General features: G+C 43.2%; 1 long non-coding RNA gene across 1 annotated transcript; it reads left to right on the forward strand.

Moving 5' to 3' along the window:
- The first annotated feature begins 2,783 nt into the window (after positions 1-2,783).
- Positions 2,784-11,737, forward strand: LOC109023649 (uncharacterized). The gene is made up of 3 exons (XR_002003079.4): positions 2,784-2,949; positions 5,370-5,456; positions 9,031-11,737. It is a non-coding gene; the product is annotated as an uncharacterized lncRNA (long non-coding RNA).
- The last annotated feature ends 434 nt before the right edge of the window (positions 11,738-12,171 follow it).

A 12,171-nucleotide genomic window follows, 5' to 3' on the forward strand; every position in this document is an offset into this window, starting at 1 on the left:
TTAAAAAAAAAAAATATGTGGCTTCTTTGGTCTAGCTTTCATTTTCATGGGTACAAGAATGATTTATTGGCCTTAAGGGATATGATGACTTTGAAAGCGCAATGATCCTGGATTATGGATTCTCTGTGTTAGTGCTGGGGACTGGTGGGGACTGTGGTGAACCGGAGAATTTTCCAGCTCCAGGTCATGATGCCAGGTGCAAATGGGCCTGGTTTTATCAGACCTGATGTCCCAAGAGAAGCCATACAGCCCGATTTTCATGTGAACTCCTAATTTCTACACATGCATTTATTTATTTACTTTAAGAATAATACGTAGTCCAGAAGATATATCTGTGAGCCAGATACAGAACCATGTTGGATCTAGAATTAATGAGCTCAGTGAAAATAAACAATAAAACCAAAATCATAAAGAGGTTGGTGATGAACACGTGTGTATTTAATATATGCCAAGTACTGTTCTAAGTGCCTTGCCTAAATGAACTCATGTAGGCTTCACTGCAACCCTGTAAAGTTAGATATTATTCCCTTTTTTCTAATTGGGGAAACTGAGGCTCAGAGAGGCCCAAGTTCATGTAGCTATAAGCGGTGGAGCCAGGATTTACAACAAGCAGTGCAGTTCCAGAGCTTGGACTCTTCCAGAAAAGCCCTCTGGATTCCACACTCAGGAAGAGGGGTTATTATCCTAGAGACTGAGGGTGGATTTCAGGAGGCACATGGAATCCTGAAATTCCATATATGTTTTTATGTGGATACAAGAGTGTATTTTTCTTGGAAAGGAAGCTTTCATAAAGTTCTCAAAGGGAGGCCAAGTACAGTGACTCATGCCTGTAATCCCAGCACTTTGGGAGGTCGAGGCAGGAGGATTGCTTGGGGCCTTGAGTTCAAGACCAATCTGGGCAATATAGCAAGAACCCATTTCTACAAAAAAGTTTTTAAAAAATTAGCCAGACATGGTAGCACATGCCTATTGTCCCAGCTACTTAGAGGCTGAGGCAGGAGGATCACTTGAACCCAGGAGTTTGAGGAGGTTGCAATGAGCTATGATCACAGAGTGCACTCTAGCCTGGGAGAAAGAGAGAGACCCTGTCTTAAAAAAAAAAAAAAAAAATATATATATATATATATATATATACACACACACACACACACACAAATATATATATATATATACACACACACATATATACATATATATACATACTGTAGTCAGTCAGTTCTCTTATCATTGCAAGGGACACAAAACTCATACCATAGAGGTTTCACACGAACAAACACAATTTACATTTCATATAATGAAAAAGCTCAATAATTCAGCCACAACTGGATTCCAGAGCTCAAGTAATAAAATCACAACTCTGTTCCCATTCATCTCTTGTTCCAGTTTTTGCTGCAGGCCATTCTCCAATTCTCTCTTTCTGCTGTTAAGAAGACTGCAGCAGGCCGGGCGCGGTGGCTCACGCCTGTAATCCCATCATTTTGGGAGGCCGAGGGGGGCGGATCACAAGGTCAGGAGATCGAGACCATCCTGGCTAACATGGCGAAACCCCGTCTCTATTAAAAATACAAAAAATTAGCTAGGTGTGGTGGCGGGCGCCTGTAGTCCCAGCTACTTGGGAGGCTGACACAGGAGAATGGCGTGAACCCGGGAGGTGGAGCTTGTAGTGAGCCGAGATTGCTCCACTGCACTCCAGCCTGGGCAACAGAGCGAGACTCCATCTCAAAAAAAAAAAAAAAAAAGAAGACTGCAGCAGCTTTGGCCCAATATCAAGCTAGGTTCTATTTGAAAGGAATATGATTACAACTCAGAAATGCTTGTAAAAGTCTTCTTGCATCTCATTGGCCTAAACTAAATGACATACCCAGAGTTAAACCAATTGCTTATGATCAAGGGAATGTGATGATCTAATTGGCCAATTCTGAATCACATGTTCACATCTGGAGCCAATCAATACCATCCCAACCACCATACGGCCTGGGAATAGGTCAGGGTCTTGTTTTTTTTTTGTTTGTTTGTTTGTTTTTTTTTGAAGCAGAGTTTCCCTCTTGTTACCCACGATGGAGTGCAGTGGTGTAATCTCAGCTGGCCGCAACCTCCGCCTCCTGGGTTCAAGCCATTCTCCTGCCTCAGCCTCCCGAGTACCTGGGATTACAGGCATGCGCCGCCACTCCTGGCTAATTTTTGTATTTTTAGTAACGACAGCGTTTCTCCATGTTGCTCAGGCTGGTCTCGAACTCCCGACCTCAGGTGATCCACTCACTTCAGGCTCCCAAAGTACTGGGATTACAGGCATGAGCCACCGTGCCCAGCCTAGGTCAGAGTCCTTTAAGGGAGGTATGAAAGGACCACAAATATCCATCATTGATAGTTACTGATGGAGGGTTATCTACTATGCCTTGGAGAATTGAGTGGGACCCACCTAAAAAAAAATCATATTTAAAACCACTGCAAAAGTTGCAAGTTCCATGTCATTTTTTTTTTTTTTTTTTTCTGACTGGAAGGAGCCTTATTCCAGGGTCTTCTAGGAGTTATTGGTCAGATGGTGACTTGATTGCTGCTCTCTAAATAGAGCTTTCACATCCGAGATGACTCTTCTAACTTTCTGCAGAGCTCCCACATCTGTTCCTTCATTTGATCTAAATTTAACAGCATTCCTATGAGTCAGAGAAGTGAAGTAACTTGCTTACAGTCACACAGCCAAGCCAAACTTCCTGCCTCCCAGCTTACAAACAGAGCAGTGGGTCCACCCATCTTGATCCTGGGGTACTGACAAGAAATATTTTGGAGCAGTTAGATAGGGTAGAGGCAGAAGTAGACGCAATTAAACATGAAGGATTGTGAAGGCAAAAGATGAACCAGCCAGCCTAGTCTCTGGATGCATAAGCTCCAAGTGTGGAGGAGACCCGGAGAGAAAAGCAGACTGTTCTCTGTGTTTACCTGTAAGTACAGGTAAGTACAGAACCTTCTGGGAGAGCCCACTGATTTTGGTGGCAACAGCCTTCTTCAAGTGAAGACAGGAGGGAGTGAGCCTGCATCTTTAAGGATCACACAGTCTCGTTTTAATTATTAACTTCCTGCATTATTAACCGATCAGCTGTGTGCGGCAGAAAACCAAGGGTCAGAACTGCAGGGCAACGATCCATTCATTCCTGGTGCCACCTCCAGCCCAGTAGTTTCGAACTCTTCTCGGGGCCCTTTCAGAACTTGATGAATGATAGCGAGACTTCCTTCCAGAAAAGCGCAAAATTTGTCTGCAATTTCAGGATTCGGCTAGGAATACGGCTGCAGGTATTTCCTGCCGGTGTGTTGAGGGGCTTTCCACATCCGGTCTCATGTAGTCCCAGGTCCCCTATATTTCTTGGTCTCTTTCTGAGTAATGATAACTCCTAAAGGTGGATGCAGGGAGAGGAGGAAGGGGAAGAGATGAGGAGGTAGGACTTAACAGCACAGGCCTGAATTATTTGGGGAAGAGAGGAAAATAAAGTTCTCTTTGCTGAATTGCCTTGCACAAGGCACTGCTCAAACAGAACTCTAAGCGGATAGTCCCACGGACGAATGTGCATGCCTGTGTGCATTCGTTTCCAAACTTCAGCCATGCAGAGACACCTCCAAGCCTTTTGTTTCATTTCACTTGCACTGTGGCTGTTTTCCTTTAAAGCAATACACTTACACTATTTCTTTCCAAGGGAAACTTTATATTACTACCAGACATGTAGAGCCGCAAATGTTACTTGAAAGAGATTAAACACTCAGAAAACCAAACAATAGTATGAAATCCTAGCTAGCCTCGATAACTGTCCTTCACTCTGAGCCCCAAGATGTACTTTCTATTTAAACAAAAAAAGAGGCAGGGTGTGGGGAGTGTGGAGGTGTTGGGGGATGAGAATAGCAAGGAAAAGAGATGTTAGACACTGAACTGAGAGTTTTTTATTTTTTATTCTTTTGAGATGGAGTCTTGCCCTGTCGCCAGGCTGGAGTGCAGTGGCACGATCTCAGCTCACTACAACCTCCGCCTTCTGGGTTCAAGCAATTCTCCCTGCCTCAGCCTCCTGAGTAGCTGGGATTACAGGCACCCACCACCATGCCCGGCTAATTTTCTTTTTTCTTTTCTTTTTTTTTTTTTTGCATTTTTAGTAGAGACGGGGTTTCACCATGTTGGCCAGGCTGGTCTCGAACTCCTGACCTCAGGTGATCCACCCGCCTTGGCCTCCCAAAGTGCTGAGATTACAGGCGTGAGCCACTGTGCCTGGCTTTTTTTTTTTTTCTTTTTGAGACAAGAGTATCACCATGTTGCCCATGTTGGAGCGCAGTGGTGCAATCACTGCTCACTGTAGCCTCTGCCTCCCAGGTTCAAGCAATTCTCCTGCCTCAGCCTGCCAAATAGCTGGGACTGTAGGCGTGTGCCACCATGCCCACCTAATTATTACTATTTTTTTTTTAATTTGTAGAGACAAGGTCTCACTATGTTGCCTGGGTTGGTTTCAAACTCCTGGCCTCAAGTGATCCTCCCATCCCAGCCTCCCCAAAGTGCTGGGATTACAGGCATGAGCCACCTTGCCTGGCACTGAGACTCTTGATATTATCAGGACTGAAATGATTGCAAGAAGACTGTCACTTTCTCACCAGTCTTCACTCTTACTTCATTCTCCACGCAATTGGGAAACACCGTGATTTATTTAACAAATATTTATTCAGTTGCCTGCTAAGTGTTCTTGGCCCTAGGGGAGAGGAGGGGAGGGCATGGGGAATAGACATGGGTCCTGCCCTTCTGGAGGGAATATTTTCATGGTGGAGACAGACAAACGACTAAGCGAAAAATAAAATAATTTGAAATGGGGTTGAGTACTGTTTAAAAAACTAACAAGGGGTTACAATAGTGAGTTGTTCAGGCGTGGGAGGTGCGAGGGTGGACTTCACATGCTGGAGGCAAGATCAGGAGGTAATTTGGTCCTCCAGTGAGTGAGACCGGCGTTTCCAATAGAAAAGTCATGTTCAGGGCTGGATTCTTAAGCAGTGGGAAAGTGGTTAGCAGCTGTAACTTGATATCCCAGGCATAATCTGAAGGACACTACAGAGACCTGCTCTTTGCCCCTGATTCAATCAGAAAGCAAAGCAGATGTTGTATTAATAGTTTTCCAGTCCAATGGCCAAGAGAAAACAAAATATGTCATACATGTGGTTGTATTTAAAGGCAAGATTACAACACATGTTCAACAAACGTTCGCTGTTGCTGGAGCAAGGAATTCCATTCGTAATCGCAGCTGAGTTAATCTAATTAACTGCAAAAGAAGACGCCTGTTTTCAAGTGCAGCCAACACGGTCAGGGTACACAGTATTTACAATGTTTTCCCCTCTTCTTTCCTTGCAAGGCCGCAACCTGCCATGCTGTTTTTAAATGCCCAAGGGCTGGTGACAAGAGGGTTTCCCTTTGCCATCTGGACCTGATTGCCTTAGAGGTAAAGATTCAATACCCTTAAGAAGTTAGATTCTAAAAGATTATAAATTGGTGCCACTGCTTTTGATTGCAATTGATCAATTTCCGGATAGAGATTGCACAATCCATGAAGACACACAACACTCTCAGAAGTCACTGCTCCATGCTGTGCCCCTCATCCCTGCCTGGGAGCTCGGTATCTCTGCCTCCCACCTTGCTAACCAGCACCTCTGTCTTCACTCAGAGCGCTCAGGACATAGGTGTAAGCCACTCATAAACAGTTCTTGAAATCTCAGGTTCAATACTGGCCTCCTAAATCCTAGCGATTCCCAGAGGAGTGAGAGGTGGGAGGTGGCAAGGATGAAAGGCTGATTTTAGCTCTGCATTTGGGGCCTCTTGAATCATCTTTATTTGATGGGAAACTGGGAAGACTGGGGGAGGATAACGTATTAAGCTTATTCCATTGAAAAGACCTCACTAAGATATCAGGAAAAAGTCAGATGATAATACTAGATTTACAAACCACAGGCGGTTTGCCTTCTCATACCCTACAGACTGAAAGCTCCAGGGCCATGACATTTTAGGCACCCTGAGGCAGAGGGGTTAGAGTATGGGCTTTGGACTCAGGCAACCCTGAGTTCAAATCCCAGTTCTACCATTTACTGCATGTTAAATGTTCATACATTGCTTAACCCCCTGAGCTTCAGTTTTCTCATCTGGGAAATGGGTATGACACCATCTGCTTCTCAGAGTTGTCCTGAGGATGGGAAATGATGCCTATGAAAATGTCAAGGTCAGCCGGGCGCGGTGGCTCACGCCTGTTATCCCAGCACTTTGGGAGGCCAAGGTGGGCAGATCACGAGGTCAGGAGATCGAGACCATCCTGGCTAACACGGAGAAACCCCATCTCTACTAAAAATACAAAAAATTAGCCAGGTGTGGTGGCAGGCGCCTGTAGTCCCAGCTACTCGGGAGGCTGAGGCAGGAGAATCACTTGAACCCCAGAGGCAGAGGTTGCAGTGAGCTGAGATTGCACCACTGCACTCCAGCCTGGGTGACAGAGCGAGACTCTGTCTCAAAAAAATAAAATAAAATAAAAAGAAAAAGAAAATGTCAAGGTCGTTGCCTGCCCGAGACTCTGTCTCAAAAAAAAAAAAAAAGAAAAAAAAGAAAAAGAAAATGTCAAGGTCGTTGCCTGCCCTATAGTTTGCACCTGCGTTGAGTAAACACTACATTCTCGCTGCCACCCTCACCTTCTCCAGATTTTCACTTTTCCCTCCCACTTTCCTCTGGAGGCTGCCTGCACTCTAAGCCATCTCCATGATGTCATCTAACCCAGATCTTTCCAATTCTTCCTAAGACCAGACGTTTTTCAGGGGCAATGCTGGGTGACAGCCATTAGTCCAAGCTGTGGCCAAGGAAAGTGCTCTATCCCTGTCCAAGGGCAATTCCCAAGTGGGTTCCCTGTAACAATAACGAATGCCTGTGAGCATTCCTTGCAAGAATTATTATTATTATTTTTGAGACGGAGTCTCACTCTGTTGCTTAGGCTGGAGTCCAGTGGCATGATCTTGGCTCAATGCAACCTCCACCTTCTGGGTTCAAGCGATTCTTCTGCTTCAGCCTCCCCAGTAGTTGGGATTACAGGCGCCCACCAGCACGCCCAGCTAATTTTTGTATTTTTAGTAGAGACGGGGTTTCACCATGTTGGCCAGGCTGACCTCAAGTGATCTGCCCGCCTCAGCCTCCCAAAGTGCTGGAATTACAGGCGTGAGCCACCACACCTGGCAATAATAATTTTATTTTAAAAGGAATTCTGTGCTCTTATTAATTTAGGAAATACTTAGGGATTCACAGTGCACATTAGCATATTAAGGGTTCTGAGAAATCCTGTAGCAAATAAACCCATTTAGCTTTGTTTATGCTAACTTTCCCACTTGAGCTGACCTGGCCACATCGTGTTATCCCTCTTCTTTTCTCAGAGTGCTTTCCTTTAACTCCTCTCAATTCATCCTCCCAAAACCCTCTCACCCACCTTCATAGATGTGGAAATGGGGTTCAGAGAGGTGAAGTGACTTGCCCATGATGGCTCAGCTGGGTAGCACCAGAACCAGCTGCTTTCTTCCTGAGTCCAAGGCTCTTTTCTCTACATCTGGAAGAAACAGCTGAATACATCCCTTTCTGGCTAAACAACCACAGAATCTGTCAATCATTGCCTGGGCTCCTGGGATGACATCGCCCAACAATTTCATTTTCTCAACAATGGGAAAACCAGAAAAGGGAAGAGATTTGTCCAAAAGTGACAGGAACAGGGGTGGCAGAGCCAGAACTGGCACCCAGCCTACTAACGCCCAGGCCAGGCCATCTTCACCTTATGCCTGGGGCCCACCTGTCTGGCTCAGACTCCTCAGTCATCTTCATTACAGCTTTCTTCCCTCCAATACTAGAATACACTGTCCAATAGATCTTTCTGTGGTAACAGAAATGTTCTATAGCTGTGCTATCCAATACGGTAACCAATAACTACATGTGGCTATTGAGATGTATCTAGTGCAAATAGGAAGTAAATGTTTAATGCTATTTAATTTTACTTAATTTACACTTGAATGGCCACATGTGGCTAATGCCTACCATATTGGACAAGGCAACTCTAGAGGTCAGAAATGAAGGCCAGGCACGGTGGCTCATGCCTATAATCCCAGCATTTTGGGAGGCTGAAGCAGGAGGATTGCCTGAGCCCAGGAGTTCGAGACCAGCCTAGGCAACATAGGGAGACCTCATCTGTATAAAAATAGCCAGGCATGGTGGCACGCACCTGTAATCCCAGCACTGTGGGAGGCCGAAGTGGGAGGATCACTTGAGTCCAGGAGTTCAAGACCAGCCTGGGCAACATGGCAAATCCCCATCTCTACAAAAAATTTAAAAATTATGGTAGCCTGAGCCTGTGGTCCCAGCTACTCGGGAAGCTGAGGCAGGGGGATCGCTTGAAGTTGAGGCTGCAGTGAGCCATGATCCTGCCATTGCACCCCAGCCTGGGTGACAGAGCAAGATCCTGTCTCAAAAAAGAAAATAAATCATATCATAGCGAGTCTTCTGAGATCCACTCCATGTAATTATCATATGAATAGAAGATCCTTGTAAGAACTGTTGAGGCTAAACTGCGTGGACCTTGTTGGGGGCTAAATTCCCTTTCATCAGGGCACAACCTGAGATGTCTTTGCTCAAGCTATTTCTTCCTTCCCTGGCAGCATCCTACCCAGCTTCTAATCTAAGCTCAAACACACCCTCCTTCAGGAAGATTTGCTGTTCTACCTTCTCCCCACCAAGCAGAGTGAAGGGATTCTTCTTTGGAACTCCCACTCTCCTTTATTTGTCTCCAGATGGATGAAAAAGGAAGAGGGTTTCTGTTTTGCTAAAAGCCCTCTGGTGAGCAAGTGGATGAAAGAGGAGAGAGTTTGCCTGGGGCGGGGGTGGAAGGGGGAGTCGTGGCAGGGGCAAATGCTAGGTAGCTTGAGAGAGATAAAGAAGATGTAATTAGAGAAGAGGGGTGATATGTGATTTAACCTTCTCCTTTATCTGCCCTACAACATCTTTAGTGAAAGTCGACATTGCAAACCACAGTGACATGTGGATAAAACTCACGATGTTGGGGGGAGAAGAGCAAAACATATGCTTCACAATAAAAACACTCAATATCCTAGGAATAGGAGGGAACTTCCTCAACCAGATAAAGGGCATCTATGAAAAACCCAGAGCTAACATCACACTTAATCGTGAAAGACTGAAAGCTTTCCCTCTAAAATCAGAAACAAGAAAAGGATGTCTACTACTGCCACTGCAATTCAACATTGTTCTGGAAAATTCTAGGCAGAACAAGCAGGCAAGAGAAAAGAAGAGGTATCCAGATTGGAAAGGAAGAAATAAAACTGTCTCTGTTTGAGAGTTGTCATAATCTTGTACATAGAAGATTATGAAGAAGCTACCAAAAACTATTTGAATGACTAAACAAGTTTAGTATGGTTGCAGGATACAAGATCAATATGCAAAAACCAGCTGTAGTTCTTCTATATGTTGAAAAGAAGAAAATTTAGAATGAAATTAAGAAAAATTCATTCACAAGAGCATCAAAAAGAATAAAAAATAAGGCCAGGCATGGTGGCTCATGCCAGTTAATCCCAGCACTATGGGAGGCTGAGGAAGGAGGATCACTCAAGCCCAGGAGTTTGAGACCACCTGAGCAACACGGCAAGACTCTATCTCTACCAAAGATTTTAAAAAATTAGCCAGGTGTAGTGGCCATGCCTGCAGTCCTAGTTACTCAGGAGGTTGAGGTGGGAGGATCACTTGAACTCAGGAGATTGAGGCTGCAGTGAGCTATGATCTGGTCACTGTACTCCAGCCTGGGTGTCAGAGAGAGAGATCCTGTCTCTAAATGAAAATAAATAAATAAATAAAAGAAAATTTTAAAAAAGAATGAAATACTTAGGAATACATTTAACTAAAGAAGTATGAGGCTTTTTACATTGCAAAACTATATAACATTGTTGAAAGAAACTAAAGAAGACCTAAATAAATGGAAAGACATCCCATGTTTATAGATGGAAAAGTTTAATATTAAGATAGCAAAACTTCTCAAATTGATCTACAGATTCAATGCCATCCTTTCAAAATACCAGCTAACTTTTTTGCAGAAATTAACAAACCAATCCTAAAATTCATATGGAAATTCAAGAGAATCAGAGCAGTTAACCTTCAAAAAGAACAAAGTTGGAGTGTTCATACTTCCTGAGTACTAAAACTTAGTACAAAGCTATAGTAATCAGATAGTATGAAATTGACATAAGGACAGACATATAGATCACTTGACTAGGCTTGACAGTCCAGAAATAAACCTTCACATTTCTGATCAATTGATTTTCTACAAGGCAGCCAACACAATTCTGTTTTAAATATGGTGGTAGGACAACGGATTAGCTACATTCAAAAGAATGAAGTGAGACCCTTAACTCACACCATAAACAAAAACTAATTAAAAATGGATCAAAGACCTAAATGCAAGCATTAAAACTATAAAACTCTTAGAAGAAAACATACGAGGAAATCTTCATGACCTTGGATTAGTCAATGGATTCTAAGATATGATACCCAAAGCATAAGCAACAAAAGAAAAAATAGAAAAATTGGACTTTTTTTTTAAGAGATGGGGTCTTATTATGTTGCCCAGGCTGGACTTGAAATCCTAGGCTCAAGTGATCCTCCTACCTCAGCCTCCTGAGTAGCTGGGACTACAAACATGTACCGCCATGCCCAGCTAAATTGGACTTTAAAATGGAAAACTTTTGTGCTTCAAAGACGTCAAAAAAGTGAAGACACAGAATGAGAGAAAATTTTCACAAATTGTATATCTGATAAGAGACTTGTGCCTAGAATCTATAAAGAATGATTACCACTCAATAATAAAAAGACAAATAACCCAATTAAAAAAAGGCAAAGGATCTGAATAGACGTTTCTCCAAAGAAGATAAATAAATGGCCGATAAACACTTGAAAAGATGCTCAACATCATTTGCCATCAGGGAAAAGCAAATCAAAACCATGATGAGATGATGAGATACCACTTCACACCCACTAGGGTGGCTATAATAAAAAAGACAGATCGTAATAACTGTTGGCAAGGATGTAGTGAAATTCGAACCATCATCACACATTGCTGGTGGGAATGTAAAGTAGCACAGAGCTTTGAAAAACTGTTTGGCAGTTTCTCAAAAACTTAGAGTTACCATATGACTCAGCAACTTCCCTCATAGGTATATAGAAGAGAAATGAAAACATATGTCCACACAAAAACTTGTACATGAATGTTCATAGCCGTATTATTCATAATAGCCAAAAGTGGAAATCACCCAAATGGTAAACTGATGAGTGAATAAATAAAATGTGCTTTATACATACAATGAAACATTCTTTGTCAATAATGAAGAACTGATCCCTGCTGCAACACAGGGGAACCTAAAAGCATGATGTTAAGTGAAGGAAGTCAGATTCAAAGGTCCATGATTCCATTATAAATGGCATTCCATCTGTGGAATTCCATATATGGAACGTCTAGAATAGGAACACTTCCTTTCTATAGAGACAGAAAGGAAATTAGGAGTTGCCAAGAGAGGATGGGGAGACTGGTGGGTGATGGCTGAGAAGGTGGCCGTGTTTCTTTTTGGGGTAACGAAAGTGTTCTGAAATTGATTGTAGTGATGGCAGTACAACTCTGAATTTACTGAAAGCCATTGACTTGTACATTTTAAATTGGTGACTTGTACGGTGTACGAATTACATCTCAATAAAGCTGGTTTTCTTTTCTTTCTTTCTTTATTTTAATAGACAGGGTCTCACTCTGTTGCCCAGGCCGGAGTGCAGTGGTGCGATCATAGCTCACTGCAGCCTTGAACTCTTGAGCTCAAGCAATCCCCCCACCTCAGCCTCCCAAGTAGCTGAGACTATAGGCATTTGCCACCATGCCCAGCTAATTTTGTTCATTTTTTGTAGAGATGAGGTCTTGCTATGTTGCCCAGGCTGGTCTTGAACTCCTTGGCTCAAGTAATCCTCTTGCCTTGGCCTTCCAAATTGCTGGAATTACAGGCATGAGCCACCACACCCAGCTAATAAAGCTCTTTAAAAAAAAAAAGTTGCATATGGATACATACAACATATCATTTATATGAAAATATTGAAATATGCAA

This window comes from Gorilla gorilla, chromosome 18 (genome assembly GCF_029281585.2).
Source record: "Gorilla gorilla gorilla isolate KB3781 chromosome 18, NHGRI_mGorGor1-v2.1_pri, whole genome shotgun sequence".
Taxonomy (NCBI): domain Eukaryota; kingdom Metazoa; phylum Chordata; class Mammalia; order Primates; family Hominidae; genus Gorilla; species Gorilla gorilla.